The sequence below is a fragment of the Pelodiscus sinensis genome, chromosome 13 (genome assembly GCF_049634645.1).
Source record: "Pelodiscus sinensis isolate JC-2024 chromosome 13, ASM4963464v1, whole genome shotgun sequence".
NCBI lineage: Eukaryota > Metazoa > Chordata > Testudines > Trionychidae > Pelodiscus > Pelodiscus sinensis.
The window spans coordinates 34,069,951-34,075,950 of NC_134723.1; positions in this window are offsets into that span (position 1 = coordinate 34,069,951).

The following is a 6,000-nucleotide window of genomic DNA, read 5'->3' on the forward strand; positions in this document are numbered from 1 at the left end:
CTTACTGTGTGAATTATAAAACCAGAAGGGACCATTGTGATAACACAGTCCACGAAACTTCTCTGAATTAATACCTATTTTTTCCAAGGCCTCGTCTACACTGACACTTTTTGTCACCAAAAACTGCCTTTTGGCGACAAAAAAAATGAGAGTGTACGCACTACAGTGCAACTTTTGCCAGGAAAAACACCCAGTTTTGGTGACAAAAACTTCCAGCCCTGTGAAAGACTTGTCTTTCCCCCTCCCTTTATTGTCAACAAAAAGCCAGTGTGGACTGCTGTTTGTTATGTCAGAAGAACGGGCTTCTGCCAGTATCCCACAATGCCTGCCCTGATGGCTGTGCTCAGTGTTTTGTGATCTCTGCTGCCCTACAGGCATCCACCCCCTCCCCTTTCAAAGCTCTAGGACAGTGGTTCCCAAACTTTTCAGCATCAGCTGGTTTGGCTGGACTTTTGGCAACTTTTGCATGTCAATAGCAGTTTTGTTGCCAAACTTTCCCAGTGTAGACATGGCCTAATAGAGACATTCTGGTTCAAATATGCAATCTTCATATAAAAATGTCAAATACTGGAGAGTGTCAGAGTCCATCATTTTTAATTGTGTGCGCATTCTATTAGTCCTTTGCCCCACTGTGGTAGCAACAGCCTACTCTCAGATTAATACAGATTTGATTACATTTCCGAAAAGGGTGGATTAGGAGTTTTATTTAGATGTATAAATCAAATATGGGTAGGATTTGTTAACTTTCACCAATGAACTCCGTATCATGTAAGACATAGAATAAAACATGGAATGAAATCCTGGTTCCAGTGACATCTATGGAAGTTTTGCCATTGACTTCTGTACTCCAAATCTTGGATTACATATATAGCACAAAATGTAATAGGCCTCCTGCAGTTCTTGCAGGTCACTTTCACGTTCCCATGGGTCTGATGCTGTTGATCAATACTTAGGTGTGAGTTGCCCTTCTTCATTCATACATACTAAGAATGAAGTCCAATTTTAATAGATCAGCTACAAAGTTCTGAAAAAAGGAGGTGGAAAATGAGTATCTCCTGATGCAGGCAATCCAGACAACATTTTTTGCAATGGAACTAGTTGCATTATAAGCACATCAGCAGTAGGGAAGGGTGTGCTGTCCCCCCAAAAATTGTATTCACTCACAGTACCCTATGGTGTTTGGAGTTTAGTCATTCCCACAAGGAGATGAATATTTACACTTTACATCCAACTCAATGGGAGTTAAGGGTATTCAAAACATTACAGAATGGGGCCTGATGCTGTACTATTGAATACTCAGCACTTATAAAACTCAGTGCTCGATCCTACACTGGGAGCTCTTAAGGTGTTACTTGTGCTCAGTCCCAGAGAAGCCACTAGGACTCTGTACAGGCACAAGCCAAGATAGAGAATCTCAGTGCAGGACTGGAACCTCATTTAGGTGCCTTAGTTTGGATTTTGTTGCCTAATGTTAGCCACTTAAAATTGAAAATGTTGGTTCTAGTTCCCAGGCTAAGCAGAGGGATAGCTCCTACTGGTATCTTGGATAGTCATGGAAAGCATTAACCTGGAAAGCATTAACCACTTTGCACAGAGGTCCGAATTTTGCAGGTGGACAGCTAGAAAAAGTGGCTAACAGACGTGACAAACTACAGGATTGTGATAAAAGTAAAGGACTAAATCTGCATCCTACTGAAGTAATTGGGGAGGGGGTTGCCATTGAACTCAGTCGAATCAGGAATTTGCCCAGGCTTTTTGGTTTTGGGCTGTTATGTGGGGAAACTGGACTTAATACCTGATGTACCATGTTAAAACACAGAGCTGATGATAGGAACACATTAACACGGCTAACTCCCATATCTTTGCCAGTAGTATCCAGGCCCTTTCTTTTTCTTAGGCAGAGATGTACAGGGAAGGGTTTCCTCAAACCATTTCCCACCCCCACCCCCAACTCTGCAATGGAAGCCAAGAAAAAGTGGGCCATGTGCTCACAAAGAGAGTGAGTAATGGGAATCGCTCGATGTGTTCTCCCATTTAGACAAGAAAGTTTGATCTTAACTATACACAAGGTCAGAAACTCACCTGCATGGGGCTAGTCTTTTTTATAGTTTGTCCTTGAAATCTGCTGAGTACATCAAGGCTACGTCTACATTGGCCCCTTTTCCGAAAGGGGCATGTTAATTTCAGAGATCGTAATAGGGAAATCCACGGGGGATTTAAATATCCCCCGCGGCATTTAAATAAAAATGTCCGCCGCTTTTTTCCGGCTTTTAGAAAAGCTGGAAAAGAGCGTCTACACTGGCCCCGATCCTCCGGAAAAAGCGCCCTTTTCCGGAGGATCTTATTCCGGAGGATCTTCAAAGTAGGAATAAGATCCTCCGGAAAAGGGTGCTTTTTCCGGAGGATCGGGGCCAGTGTAGACGCTCTTTTCCGGCTTTTCTAAAAGCCGGAAAAAAGCGGCGGACATTTTTATTTAAATGCCGCGGTGGATATTTAAATCCCCCGCGGATTTCCCTATTACGATCTCTGAAATTAACATGCCCCTTTCGGAAAAGGGGCCAATGTAGACGAGCCCCAATAGTATTTCCCCCTTTAGAATACTTGTCAGGTGTTTATTTGTTCTCTGGCAGGCAGACAGGGGGCAGCGTATAAAGGGATTACTCCTTCAGGGTATGGCTACGCTACAGCGATATTTCAAAATATCATATTTCAAAATAGTTAATTCGAAATAAGTTATTTTGAAATAACGCACCTACACACAAAGTACATTTCGAAATAGCATTTTGCTATAGTGCGTCCACACTGAGTGGACTGTGAATCGCATTTAAGGCTGGCCGGAACCAGTTCGGGCAGGGCACCCGGTCAGGACTTACCTTGTGTGGCTACTGCCTGAGGCTAACTGAGGTCTGTGCTTAAAGTGACCCCCTTCCCTCCCCCACCCCTGCCTCTGGACAGCCTGTTCTCAGGTTTCCCTGCTTGCTTGTCTACCTCGATGATGTCAAACAAAATACACATTTTTCATAAACACGAACTGTCTTTATTTAACAAAACGGGGGGGGGGGGGAATGAAACTCTGGTGAGACTGGGAAAAGGAGGCGGGAGAGGAGAGGGGAGGGGGAAACCTGGAAGGAGGGAGCTGGAAGGGGAAGAAGGGGGAAGGGAAGCTCAGGGGTGGGGGTCTTGCCAGGCCAACTGTCTCCTAGCACCGCAGGTGCGGGGGCCTCTGCATCCCCGGGGGGATGGGCAGGGGATGGAGTGTGTGGAGGAGGTGGAGTGTGTGGAGGAGGTGGGCAGAGAAGCAGGAGGGGGAGAAGGAGAGGGAGGAGGAGCGGTAGCTGGGGAGGCAGCAGGCACTGGAGAGGCAAGAGGCAGTACACTCTGCACCAGGGCCTGCAGGTGTTGGCAGATGGGATGGCCCTGTGCAAGCTGCTCCTGCTGGAGCTCCAGATCTTCTTGCACCCAGTTCTGGAGGGTGCGGCGCAGGGCTCGCAGTGCCCCCAGGTGCTGCTGTCAGTACCCTCCACTGCACGGGTGGTCCTGCAGAGGCCTCTGGTGTGGGAGCATATCCCGGGCGGGGTGGTGCGCCCTGCACGTGCAGCTGGTGCGGCTGTGGAGAAACAAGTGGTCAGTTCTCCCTGGGGACACAGTGGGTGAAGCCCAGCCCTCCTGTGCAAGGTGAGGATGACTGTTCCCTGCACCATCAGAGCTGATGTGCTTGCACACAGGCCATGTTCGGAATGTCCTGCTATCCCCGGGAGTGGGAGCTGCCCCGAGACCACACCCATGCCCCTGTGCTGTGTATAGTGCGGGTGAGGTGGGGGGAGATGTCCTCTGCCTCGGTGTAGAATGGGCTTGTGGATGGAAGGCGTCCTGCTGTGTCCCACCCCAGGGTCAGGAGCATGTCATGTCTCTTCATACACGCATGTGGCTAACGGGCCAAGGCCCCAGTGTGGCAGCCAGCTGGGACCACGTGCCCAAGGGTGGCACGGCACATGCTCGCACGTGCACAGGTTGCTGCGTGCTCCGCGGTAAGCAAGGCCTATGCGCGCGGTCCCTGGTCTCCCTCCCCGCCCCCCAATACAGGGACAATGATGGCACTCACATGTTGCCTCCCCGGATGACACTGGTGACGGGTCTGCTGGGATGGCTCGGGGGTCCTGGCTGCATGGCACGTTCCCTCTGGGCTCCTGCAACTCCTGGCGCTCCTGCTCCATGCCCAGGTCAGGCCTTCTGCTCCAGGACCGATGATCCCCGGGGTGACACGGACCATCCCGCCCCCCCCCAAGATGTGATCCAGGGCATCAAAATAGGGACAGGTGTCTGCCCCTCCTTGGCCCTGGCATAGGCCTGCCGCAGCTCATTTTCATGTGCACCTGCTCCTGGCTGCACATGTGGCCTCTGGTGGCCAGGCTGGCAGCCATCCACCTGTAGACGGCCACGTTCCTCCATCTAGTGTGGAGATCGTGGACATTGGAGGCCTCCCCCCAAACCTCAGTGAGGTCCACGATCTCCGCACTAGACCAGGAAGGTGCCTGCCTTCTCCGGCCCCTGGAAGACTTCTGGGAGCTGGGGGACTGGGCCCGGGGAGCAGCGGAGGGCTGGCTGGCACTGGCTGCCTGGGTCATGGTGGGGTCACTGGGTCAGGGGCAATGACAGCTGGCTCTGTGCTGGCAGGCCTGGAGCTGGCACAGGCACTGTGGTCAGAGTCTACCCCTTTAAGAGCTCTGGGGCTATGGGAGAGGAGAGGAAGTTTTCCTGATTGTGCCCAGAGTGGCCACCAGGGCACCCTGAGAAGGGCTGGAGGCCCCCTATTTCGAAATAAGCATCTACACAGCACTTATTTCGAATTAGCTATTTCAAATTTGGTGTTATTCCTTGTAGAAAGATGTTTACCAAATTCGAAATAAGCCCTCCACTATTTCGATTTAATTTCGAAATAGCGGTTTGGCTGTGTAGACGCTGGGAAAGTTTTTTCGAAATAAGGGCTGTAGACATACCCTCAGGGACTAGGAAATCCCCTTAACTCTCCCTTCAGTTAGGTGGCAAAATTTTAACAACAGGGTTGTTCGTAATTGCCATATGCTCTCACTACAGGGACGACTTGCTCAGAGCTGCAAGCTGCTTGCTGTTACATGCTTAGACAGAGTATATGAAAGAGCCTGAACCCCCATTTAGGGATCACTCTGCATTTAGAATGAAGCTAACCCCATGACATGAGGTGCCCTGCAGGACCCCTCCATGAGAGATACAGATGAAGAAGCCACTGCGGAGAAAGGGACACTTGGCATGCTTTGTTCACAGGGGGAGAAGGACTTAATGCCAGCTCTAGAAAAGGCTATGTGGAAGGGAGCACAGGTTGAGTGGCCAAGTATGTCCCCTTCGTGAGGAAGAAAGTCAAATGCCAGAATAAATGGGGCAGCAGAAGCTCTCATCCATAGTTATATCCTGAAATGTCTCCAGCAGACTAATTACAATGGTAAAGTGCATATGTTGCATTGACTGGCTTCACTGAATAAACCATTCTTCCGGTAAAGAGGTGTAACCCCCAAGGAGATTCCCTAGATTCCTGGGGCTCTGTCTGCTGGCAGCTCAGGGAGCCGCACACTGAGTTTGCTTTGGCTCCCCCTACCAGGCTCAGAGTCTGCCCGACAACCTTTAGGGAGTGAGATGCCCCGCCCAGGGAGTTCAGGAGGGGAAGGAGGAGCAGTGCTTGGGAGAGTCTGGAGCTAGCCAGGGCAAGGGGAGGACTGGCTGTGTGGGAGCTAGTAAGCCCAGGCCTGCATGCAGGGTTCCCCCTTAGAACTAGCCTCTAGGGACCTGAAGGCAGGATCCCTCAGCTGGTTTTATGTCTCCACTGTTGATTCCCAGTTTGTGGAGTTTGCTGGGAGGCTTCCCCAGCTAGGCTGAGTTGGCTCTCCGGCTCCCTGGGTGAGATCAGTCACCGCATGGTCAGCTCTGCTCTGTCTGCTGGTTCGGGGCTGCTGTGTGGGTCTGAATGCT